Source organism: Rhinoderma darwinii, chromosome 3 (assembly GCF_050947455.1).
Source record: "Rhinoderma darwinii isolate aRhiDar2 chromosome 3, aRhiDar2.hap1, whole genome shotgun sequence".
In the NCBI taxonomy this organism is placed as follows: Eukaryota; Metazoa; Chordata; class Amphibia; order Anura; family Rhinodermatidae; genus Rhinoderma; species Rhinoderma darwinii.
This window is the reverse complement of record NC_134689.1, coordinates 277,653,205-277,666,006: the sequence shown is the minus strand read 5'-3', so window position 1 is coordinate 277,666,006 and position 12,802 is coordinate 277,653,205.

Genomic DNA, 12,802 nt, shown 5'->3' with positions numbered 1-12,802 from the left:
AGACGTAGACTTTAGACAAATCATTTCAGTTAACCCTTTACATCTATGTGTGATTTTTTGCTTTTTTCCTTTTTTGCAGCAGCATTTTGCGGTACATATACAGTATTATTTATACTACTTAGATAATGCTAAAATTGATTTTTAAAAACATTTGTGGAGATATATCAAAACTGGTGCAAAGTAAAAGGGGTGTGGTTGCCCATGGCAACCATTCAAGTTGTTGCTTTCATTTTCCGAAAGGCTTCTGAAAAATGAGAGGTGGATTCTGATTGGTTGTTATGCGCAATTACTCCACTTTTCCTTTGCACTCGTTTTTATATATATCGTCCATTTTGTACCTTATTTTCATCATTTTTTACGCCCTTAATCAAAGACCATAAATAAAAGTAACAGAATTGATTGTACCGATCCTTATGGTTATTGTTGTTCTCTTGGTGACATTCACCTCATAAACATGATTAATGCTGAATAAAATATATTTTGTGCGTTCTTTTATTAATCTCACTTTCCATGAGATTTTATTTCCTCACACTTTATGACAAATATTATTATACTAAAACATTAGATATACTATTATCTAAGCTTATATTAGGAAATAGTAAGATAAGTCCTAAAATCAGGCAGCCCTTTTATCCTCTGTAAATAGACATGAGGTAGTTGTCAGCCATTTTCCCCAACTCCATGCCTGTTCAGTAAGTGCTTTCCTCTAATAGGATCCAGTTCCGCCTTTGGCACAATGCATACAACTCCCACAGGGAACGTTCCCACAACCGTGTATTGTCTCAGTGCGGTTTATTTACAGCAGTAAAACCCAATTTCTTAAAGTGACACTGACCTGAACTACGAGCTGCATCTGCTGAAATTTCCAAACGACGATGGGAGCCACAGACAGGGCATTCGGGTTGTCAAGACAAGAAGAAACGTGTATCGCACCAACAGTTGCAAAGTTAAGATTAAGGGCATGTTCACACGGCTTAGCAAAAAACGTCTGAAAATACGGAGCTGTTTTCAGGCGTAAACAGCTCCTGATTTCAGACGTATTTTATGGACGTTATTGGAGCTGTTTTTCAATGGAGTCAATGAGAAACGGCTCCAAACACGTCCCAAGAAGTGACATGCACTTCTTTTTCGCGGGAGTCTTTTTACGCGCCGTCTTTTGACAGCGACGCGTAAAATAACACCTCGTGGGAACAGAACATCGTAAAACCCATTGAAAGCAATGGGCAGATGTTTGTAGGCGTAATGGAGCCGTTTTTTCAGGTGTAAGTCGAGGCGTAAAACGCCCGAATTACATCTGAAAACAGTGCGTGTTTATATTTACAAAAATGGGATTAAAGGGGGGTTTTCCCAACATAGACAATTATGGCATATCCACAGGATATGCATACCTCCCAACTTTCAAATATCACAAAGAGGGACAACCGAGTGCGCATCGCAACAATTTTTTTTCTTTTAAGTCGCGCCTCAAATCCCACCCAATACCTGCCCATACACACCCAATTCAGCCCACATAGTTTCATGCCTCCCAAACAGTATAATAATACTAATTAGCTGACCCCACACAGTATAATGCCCTCTAGCTGCCACCATACAGTATAATGTCACCATAGCTGCCACCATACAGTATACTGTCGCCAGAGCTGCCACCATACAGTATAATGCAGCCATTGCTGCCACCATACAGTATAATGCCACCCAGAGCTGCCACTATACAGTATAATACCCTCCAGCTGCCACCATACATTATAATGCCCCCATAGCTGCCACCATACAGTATACTGCCCCATAGATGCACCCATACAGTATAAAGCTAACACAGATGCCCCCATGCAGTATAATGCCCATACAGGTGCCCCCATGCAGTATAATTCCCAAACAATTGGGACTCCCTGTAGGAGCGGAATCCCCAGCCAGAGCATAGGCCAGGGATTCCACTCCTAGAGGGAAGCCCTGATGTCACTGTCCATATATGGACAGTGACGTCAGTGGCATCTCCTTGAGCGGTATTCCCGTTGCCGACTCTGGCCGGGGATTCCACCTCAGGAGGAGCCCCTGACGTCAATGTCCATATACTGACAGTGACCTCAGGGGTTTCCTCTAGGAGTGGAATCCCCGGCCAGACCATCGGAAACGGGGATTCCGCTCAAGGAATAGCCACTAATTCTGTAGAAGGGAGCCATCAGCTCCCTGCTTCAGAATTAGCTCAGAGCGGAGGAGCAGAGGGGGCTTATCCGCTCACTGAGGACTCCCCGTGCACAGCACTACTTTAAGCGCTGTGCTCGGGGAAGCCCTTGACGGTACTGTCCATATATGGACCTACTTCCTGAGTGGACTCCCCGTTGCCGACTCTGCCGGGGATTCCCTGCTCCTGACGTCAATGTCCATATATGGACAGTGACCTCAGGGGTTTCCTCTAGGAGCAGAATCGCCGGCCAGATCATCGACAATGGGGATTCCGCTAAAGGAGTAGCCACTCATTCTGAAGCAGGGAACCATCTGTTCCCTGCTTGAAAAGTAGTTCAGAGCAGAGGAAGCGACTACTTCTTGAGCGGAATACCCCTTGCCGACTCTGGCCAGAGATTCCGCTCCAGGAGTAGCCACTGACATCACTGTCCATATATGGACAGTAACGTCAAGGGCGTCCCCGAGCACAGCGCTTAAAGTAGCGCTGTGCCCGGGCAGTCCTCGGTGAGCGGAGGAGCTCCCTCTGCTCCTCCACTATGAACTAATTCTGCAGCAGGGAGCTGATGATTCCCTGCTTCAGAATTAGGTTGACAGTGGGACATACCCGGGGCACCGCCTGGAATCGCCCGGACTGTCCCGCTGAATCCGGGACGGTTGAGAGGTATGAAATATGCCATAAATGTCTGATAGATGCAGGTCCCAGCACATCTAGATCAAATACAGGGTCCTCCAACCGTGTACCCGCCTAGTGAGGTGGTTGCTGCCAGCCACATCCAGGGGGAGACTCAGAGTTGTCTCCATACTCCAAGGTGGCTTGGCGTACGAAAACATCGGAGTTCACTGAGCCATGTGTGCGTACTTTATATTTTATGGAGAGGGGAAAATTTTGTTAAGTTCTAAGTGCATGTAAGTGTGGGGGGGTCACACTAAAGCGATACCTAGGGTGTATTTTGGGATAGATAAAAACACTGTCGTGTGAATGGGGCCTAAGGCCGGGTTCCCACATAGTGTAAATGCTGCAGAATTTCTGAAACTGAATCCTGTGTGAAAATTCCACAGCATTTACAGTAGCAGCAAAGTAGATGAGATGTAGACAATCTCATGCTCACTGTGCAGACAAAAACGCAGCGTAAATGTTAATAAATTGACTTGCGCTGCAGAATTTAAATCCGCAACATGTCAAATTTGTTGATTTTCTGCTGCGGGTTTTCCCCATTGAATTCAATGGGGATACAAAACCTGCAACAGAAAGCCATGTTTTGCGACTTTCGCGGCGGTTTCGCGATTACGCCGCAAAAATCGCAAATCCGGAAAAAAAAAATCGTACGTCACACAGACCTATGCAATTCATTGGGCCCATTCAGACTTGCAGTGTTTTTCACGCAGCGTTTCCGTTGCGTGAAACTCACTGCATGTCCTATTCTTGTGCGTTTTTTGTGCACCACGCACCCATGAAGTCAATGGGTGTGTGAAAATCATTGACTCACTTCCGTGTGTTGTCCGTAATTCACGCAAACGTTCATAAAAAAAACGGAAGAAATGAAGGGAAAAAAAAAATTTAATATAAGAAATTTTTACATAAACAGACATCAATAACTGATGCCACGCGGAACTGCAAAGCATTACAAACGTGTCTATTTTTTGCGGATGCAAAACGGACACGTTCATGTGGATCAGGCCTAACCCATAAGGCTCTACTTCTTCCGGCCTCCTGGGATGACGTTGCATCCCATGTGACCACTGCAGCCAATCACAGGCTGCACCGTCACATGGCCTGCAATGTCATCCCAGGAGTACGAGCGCTTTTTTTCCGCAGTTAGAAAAAATGCACCACGATTTGTTTGGGGTTTTTCGGACGGAAGGTGCTGCGGGTTCCAGGTCGGATGCGCTGCACTGTTTTTACGCAGCGTATCCGAACCGTGGGAACCCAGCCTACGGCAGATTCAAAGATGGAAAATCTGCAATCTATTATAATAGCAGCACAGTGGATAAGATTTGAAGAGATCTCATACTGCCGAGAAAACGTTCATAAATTTACCTGCGGTGCGGATTTAAAAATCCGCAGAATGTCAATTTATATTGCAGATTTGACGATCACGCTGTGCTGTGTGATTAAGTCCCACAGAAACTTTACCGACGTGTCGGGAGTGTGAATAGACATCGCATCCTGGCTGGAGGTGATGTCTATTCACTCTCAAGACACTTCGGTAAAGTTAATGTGGAAGTAGGTGACAGCACAGCGTGATCTCGCGAGATCATGCTGTGCTGCAAGTACAGCTAAAAATGAATGAAGAGAAGTGTATGACACTGATTGGTCACTGATTGGTCAGCGTCATACACGTCTCTTTACAATGCCCACTTGGTAAAAAACGCCCAGTTGTCTATTAAGGAACTAATTAGCATAAATCTAAAATTGTTCATAACTTGCTCAAAAAGTGTCATTTTTTTAACATAAAAAACACTGTTATCTACATTACAGCGCCGATTACATTATGTAGGAGATAGGGCACTTATAATCTGGTGACAGAGCCTCTTTAAATACACTACATGGCCTGGAGTATATGAACACCCCCCTATTTATTGAGTTGTTTCAACTACACCCTTTGCAAACTGCTGCATAAAGTCAAGCACACAGCCACAGAATCTCCATATACAAACATTGGCAGTAGTAGGAGTCGTACTAAAGAGCTCTGACCTGGCAAGGTCAACTGATGCCACCTTTGACACTTGTTCATTCGTGAATGATCTGCCTGTCATCTCCTGGTCAATTAAGTGCTATTATTGTGAAAAAACTGTATAATTTAACAGCGTTCAGAAAAAAAAAAGAAAAAGAAGAAGCGACGTTTGACCTATTAGAGAATTCAGAAATGCAGAAATGATAAATCTGAAACAGGTTGAACATTACAACATCCCAACCTAATCCCACTTTCTGATACTTAGGACATATGGAGAAAATAATGACTCCAGTGGGATTTTGGCCAGGGTCTCCAGTAATTGCCTGTGTTCACACGAGAGTTCATTGATACAGACGGTTACTGGATGTTACTACTTTGCAATTACCTAGTTATTTTTGTGTCAGATAAACAATGTATTCCTTAGAGGGCAGCAGGCTCTAAAGATAATGCCCTTAATATCCTGTCCCATTATGTTGCATAGCAACACGCTGTTGTTGGCAAGGCGTTCAGTGTCAAGGGCGGCTGTTATATGAATACTATGCAAATGCCTAGCAAGCGAGATCAAGAACACAGCAGTCAAATAAAGGTGGATACCCAAACTGAGTGATAATTACATTGTAAGTCATGTAATAGCCCATCTATTGTAGAGCCATACAATGGAGAATTACATTTACAATACAATCACGTGAGTGCACCCTTAACCGTTCCTATTAGTGGAATATATTTCTTGCCAAAAAAAGGAGCAGGTCCCACCAGGAAAATTGCCTTCAATCCAGTTTCACACAGCCATAATAGAGCCTAAATTTTAGCCTCCGTATTACGCCCATAGGACTCCCTATAGTTCTACTTAACCGAACTTCAATTACATACAACCCTATAATGGTCTACGTTCGATTCAGGCGAACCGTGGTGCGATGTTGTGGCCATTCTTCATCGAAATGTTCAGTACCTACTACACTTAATTTATTGAGTCAATATAAACTAGACATATGTGTTCCTTAAACAAATGAAGGGTACACCAAGCATTCTCAAAACTAAGGAATGGGCACCTAAGATTGTACCAGCTTAGATTTCTCTTCTATCATACTGCCACTTTCATTTTTCAGAACACGCCGTAGCACATCATGTATTCAATTATATGTGTTAAAAGAACATCTGAGAGTTTTCAGTTAAGCTAGCCATATACAGGATAGCCATCTTGGATACGTATGCGGAATATCGGCTCTTCGCTCTCCTACAGCTAACTTGCCAAGCAGTCAGCACAGAACATATCTCGTAGCCCTCTAGCAAGTCTATGACTGTTGTCCCAATTTCTCTGGTGAATCCTAATCTACCAGTATTTATGAGTCCTGGAGATCATTAACACAGTCCATTAGGTGCAGTCCTGTAGACAGTAAGATGCAACGTAGAGGGCCTCCTTTCAGCTGCACTTGTAACCTGTCCAGCTTTAGGGTATGTTCACACTAGGGATGTCACGCTACCAGAATTTGGACTTCGATACCGATACTTCGTTTAGTATTGCTATTTCGATACCAATTCGATACTTTGCCAACAGTAATAAAAAATAAAAAATAAAAAAAAGTTCTTCCATTTTCTGATGTGAGGCACGTGGTGTGATGATGAATTTAACCTCCTTTTGCCTCCCATTAATAGTAATTAACCCCATCATGTTTCTCAGTCATAATGGGTTAATGTGTGAGGTACATTATGAGGTTAATTACTATTAATGTCAGGCACATGGAGGTTAAATTCATCACACCTCGTGCCTTACATTAACCGGTTAAGGACTAGGCTGTTTTACAGCTAAATGACCAGAGCAAATGTCACAATTTTGCTATGCGCTTCTTTAGATGACTATAACTCTGTAGGTGAATAAAGTTCATCTTTGAATTTTACACTCTTTTTAAAGGACAGATAGGGCTTTGTTTTAGTGGCATTTGTCAGTATATATCATTTTTATTTTTTTCTCTAAAGTGGGCAAAATTGGAAAAAAATGCAAGAATTTAGCAAATGCGTCAGTTTAGGCTAGTATTTTTCACACACGGTATAGTCCACGGACAAAATTCATCTCCTTTCACATTCTTCCACTTCTCCCGTGCATGGGGATACCAAATATGTGTGCCTTATTCGCTGTGCGGGCATGTGCCAGGGCTTGGCATAAAAGGAGGCTTTTTGGCCTTTTCGGTCCAGGAATTTTGCATTTGATTTTATAGCCGCATACTGTTTTCTGGGGGGCCTAATGCTGCTGAAACATTAGAAACACCCCATAAATGACTTCATTCACACAAGTAGACCACACAAGGTTTTCTTCAAGGGGTTTATCATGTTTTTAGACAGTCCAGTTTTCTTCTGAAAGTTTCTTGAATAAGATGGAACAAAATAAAATCAGCACTTTTTTAGCAAATGCGTCAGTTTAGGCTAGTATTTTTCACACACGGTATAGACCACGGCCAAAATTCATCTCCTTTCACGTTCTTCTACTTCTCCCGTGCATGGGGATACCAAATATGTGTGCCTTATTCACTGTGCGGGCATGTGCCAGGGCTTGGCATAAAAGGAGGCTTTTTGGCCTTTTCGGTCCAGGAATTTTGCATTTGATTTTATAGCCGCATACTGTTTTCTGGGGGGCGTAATGCTGCTGAAACATTAGAATTACCCCATAAATGACTTCATTCACACAAGTAGACCCCACAAGGTTTTCTTCAAGGGGTTTATCATATTTTTAGACAGTCCAGTTTTCTTCTGAAAGTTTCTTGAATAAGATGGAACAAAATAAAATCAGCACTTTTTTAGCAAATGCGTCAGTTTAGGCTAGTATTTTTCACACACGGTATAGACCACGGCCAAAATTCATCTCCTTTCACGTTCTTCCACTTCTCCCGTGCATGGGGATACCAAATATGTGTGCCTTATTCACTGTGCGGGCATGTGCCAGGGCTTGGCATAAAAGGAGGCTTTTTGGCCTTTTCGGTCCAGGAATTTTGCATTTGATTTTATAGCCGCATACTGTTTTCTGGGGGGCCTAATGCTGCTGAAACATTAGAAACACCCCATAAATGACTTCATTCACACAAGTAGACCCCACAAGGTTTCCTTCAAGGGGTTTATCATATTTTTAGCAAGTCCAGTTTTCTTCTGAAAGTTTCTTGAATAAGATGGAACAAAATAAAATCAGCACTTTTTTAGCAAATGCGACAGTTTATACCAGCATTTTTCACACACGGTATAGACCACGGTCAAAATTAATCTCCGTTCACATTCTGCCACTTCTCCCGTGCACGGGGATACCAAATATGTGGCCTTATTTATCACATAGAGATGTAGGAGGGCGGAGGATAGAAGAAGATTATTTCACATATCGCTTTTTTTCAAAGCTGGTTTTACAAAACTCAACAGAGTTGCTATAACACTTCCAAAATATCTGCTCTTGAAGCAGAAATCCCAAAATATTCATCTAGGGGTATAATGGGAATTTATTTTTTGGGGTTTTCTAAAATAAGAAATTGCAGGTTAATGCAAATGGAGCTCTCCAGCAGATGAACTTTAGAGAATATGCAAACATGACATCCACCCCCCACCCATTCCCTCCCTCACCCTTGGAGTAAAATCATGGGAAAAATAAAAACGTAATGTAGGGCAAATATATTTTCAACAAATTAACTAAAATCTAATAATTCAGAACAGTGTGGTATTTTTTAAAACATGGCTCAATGCACAGGCCTGGTTGCGAGGGACATGAGGGACAGAAATATCGGGAATCTTTGCGATGCCCGTCTTTTCTGCAGACGCGGCACTTTTTCTGGGGGTTGCTTCTGGTTGCTGTTGGGGGAATCCGACTGATGAAGTGTCTTTCAGTCAGTCGCGTGACATCCTCAGACTGGGGGCATTCTCGGGTGTCCTGAACATCAAAAATGAGGCCTTCAATAATTTTTTCCTGGAAATCCAGGTATGTGTCTCTGCCTCTGTTTTTTTTGTAGAGCACAAATGAGTTGTGGATGGCCACCTGTAACAAATAAATGGCCACCTTTTTGTACCAGGTTTTAGTTTTGCGTTTTACTAAATAGGGCTGTAAAACCTGGTCGCTTAAATCCACCCCCCCCATGTACTTGTTATATTCGGACACGCTCACTGGTTTGTGCTTGTCCGATGTTGCCCCTCTTTCCCTCACTGCCACTGTTCCTGCGGTATGAATCGTGCTTAGCACATACACGTCTTTGCGATCCCTGAACTTGACCGCCAGCAATTCTTCAGATGCATAAGCACAGGAGTCCCCCTTTACCATGCGCTTCCCCACTAATTGCTGTGGAAAACCAATTCTGTTTTTGCGCATGGTACCACATGCCCCAGTCCTTGCAGCATGCAAATGCCTAAACAGGGGCACACTCGAATAAAAATTATCACAGTACAGGTGGTACCCCTTGTGAAGCAGAGGCTGCATTATCTCCCACACGATCTTACTGCTGGTGGAAAGATCAGGGGGGCATCCAGGAACATTTATTGTGCGGTCCCGCCCTTCATAAATTCTGAAGGCGGTGGTATATCCTGACCCGCTTTCACACAATTTGTAGAGCTTAACGCCATATCTTGCCCTTTTGGAAGGTAGATATTGGCGAAAGCTAAGTCTGCCATGAAAGTTGAGGAGGGATTCGTCCACACTTACATTCTGCTCAGGGGTGTAGAGTTGCAGAAATAAATTATTCAGGGAATTTATTAGCGGTCTTATTTTGAACAACCGATCCCGGTTTGCATCGGTACTTGGGGGGGGCCTGTGCGTTGTCATTGAAGTTGAGGAACCTCATTATTGTCTCATAACGAGACCTGGGCATTACTGCTGAATATACTGGGGTGGCTTGGGCGGGTCTTGTTGACCAGTAAGACCTAATGGAGGGCTTTTTGACAATACCCATATTTAGGGTGAGCCCCAAAATTTTTTTTAATTCCTGCAAATTGGTGGGCGTCCAATCTCTGGCATGGGTGGATGAAGGTTTCTGCCTTATATATTGCGTGGCATATAAATTTGTTTCGTGGACAATCTGATTTAGGATGTCGTCCGTTATAAATAAATGGAAGTAATCCATTTGGACAAAATTTGTATTGTCCACGGTTATGCCAGGAGTGGCCGTAAATCCGTGGATTCTAGGCCCAAAAGATGGGGCAGGTGCCCATACAAGAGCCTGGACTGGAGGGACCAGGCTGTCCCGTGCTACAGCGCTACTTGGCCCTGCGCTTTCATGTTCTGCAGTTTCGACTGCATCAGGGACAACGTCCCCTGAAGATGAACCTGAAGTGACGCTGTCATCGTCACTACCTAAAACAGGTTCCATCTCGGACGCCATCTCTGATGCGGTCTCCGACTCAGACCACAGCATGGCGTATGCCTCCTCGGCGCTAAACAACTTCCTCGCCATAACGTAACTAACACTAACACTAACACAACAAATTTTTTTTTATTTTTTTTTTTTTATAAAACACACAAACTAACTGCTATATATATCTACACTACCGCTAACAAAAAAATAAACCGCTATTGCTACATATATTATATATATGTGGATATATATATAATTATATACTCCCTACCTGCCTATTCTAATAGAATAAAAGAAAGAAAGGTAGATAGATAGAAAAAAAGATAGATGGATGGATAGATAGATTGTATAGATAGATAGAAATCTATCTATACAGAGAATGTTTTAGAGTGTAACTGTATTTTTTTGTAACTGTAACTGTAATCTTCTGGCAGCAATTCTCCCGAGTCTCTTCTTCTCCTCAAACTGAAACAATGTTTGAGGAGAAGAAAAGAGGCAGGAGATTTACTGCCAGAAAAGTCAAAATAAAACAAATGTGGTCGCTGTGATAGGTTTTCACAGCGACCACATGTTCAGGGACCATCAGATTGGTCCCTGATACTCTGCCCAGTGCCCAGAGCTGTTGGTAACAGCGTGGGCACAGGGCTGTGTGCACGCGATCGCGTGCACACTGTTTTATAAGCAGGAATGCATGTGATCGCTGTGATTGGTTGTCACAGCGACCACATGTTCAGGGACCATCAGATTGGTCCCTGATACTCTGCCCAGTGCCCAGAGCTGTTGGTAACAGCAAGGGCACAGGGCTGTGTGCACGCGATCGCGTGCACACTGTTTTCTATGCAGAAATGCATGTGATCGCTGTGATTGGTTGTCACAGCGATCACATGTTCAGGGGCCAAAAGATTGACCCCTGACATTCTGCCCAGTGCCCATGGCTGTTAGCAACAGCCAGGGCATAGAGCTGTGTGCACGCGATCCCGCGTGCACAGTCTCTGAAGTGCGGCCGTATATATACTATACGCCGGACTTTAGAGACCCTGACCGCTGGCCGTATAAATACGGCCAGCGGTCGGGAACCTGTTAATAAGTGAAAAGTTTTTAGTTAATTTTTTTTACAGCGTACACATCATAAAGGACGCAAACAAATTGTTGTGCAGGTTATTACGGCCACGCCAATACCGAATATGTGTATATTTTATGTATTGGGACTTATTTTAATGTTCATTGTAAAAAAATAAATAAAAAAAATACATGTGTATTTTTTTAAGTTTAATATTACTTTGTTTTTACTTTATTTTTAAACTTTAATGTACTGGCATATATCTATATACTGATAGTACACAGGCATATATCTATATGCCAGTACATTAGCCTGTGTACGGATAGTACACAGGCAGTTGTTAGGAAATACCCAAGTATGCCCTAACAACAGGAAATATGGTAAGACAGCCCTGGGGTCCTTCAATAGACCCTGGGCTCTCTGCCCATATATGGTGTGGCCCTCAATCGCATCACAGGAATTCCCTGTGACGCGATCTAGGGGTATCCCCCCTTCTCACTTTCCCCTGAATGCTGCAGTCCGTTGTGATCGCAGCATTCATGGGAATAGCGGCAGAGATTATAGGTTTCTCTGATCTCCGCTGTTATAGAGCGGGGCTGTGGCTGTGTAACACAGCCATTGTCCCGCTCCTGACAGGAAGTGCGTGCGCGCGGTCAGCATAAGGTCATGCGGCCGGCGCTGCACTAATGTGCGGCGTTTCAGGCACTGAATACAGAACAAGGGGTGTTTTGCAGTGCGGCCGCCATGTTCTGTCTTCAGTGCCGGCAATCAATAGTGCAGCGCCGGCAGCATTACCTCATCCTGACGGCGCGCACTTGTCAGGACTCAGGAGCGGGGCAATGACTATCACACAGCTGCAGCCCCGCTCTCATACATTCATGTGTTACTATACTGAGCTGTGCTGCGGCGCAGCTTAATATCGAAATACATGAAACAACGGTATCGAACCGTTTGGGGATGCAGAGTATCGAAACAGTATTGAAGCATCGTGCATCCCTAGTTCACACAGCTTATTTTTGGCCCGTAAACGGCCGAAAAATTGTTAGCAGAACGCCTCCAAACATCTGCACATTGATTTCAATGGGGGAAAACCGGCATTCTATTCCGACGGGCCGTTTTCTGAAAAACGACCGCGAAAAAGTGCATGTCACTTCTTGGGACGTTTTTGGAGCCGTTTTTCATAGACTATTGAAAACCACTCCAAAAACGGCCGCGAAATACGCGAATGGCTTAAAAAACGTCTGAAAATCAGGAACTGTTTTCCCTTGAAAACAGCTCCGTATTTTAAGCCGTTTTTTAGTAAGCGTGTGAACATACCCTTAGGCTTGGTTCAGGTCTGCGTCAGGGCTCCATTCCAACTGAGCTTTCTGTCGGAATGGAGCCCTGACTGACACAAACGGAAACCATAAGTTTCCGGTTCCATCACTATTGATTTCAATGGTGACGGATCCGGTGCCAATGGTTTCAGTTGGTCTCTGTTGTGCACTGGATCCGTCATTTTTACAAACTCAATAGCGTAGTCGCAACTTGAAAGTCAATGGTGATGGAAATTGAAACCTACGGCTTCTGTTTGT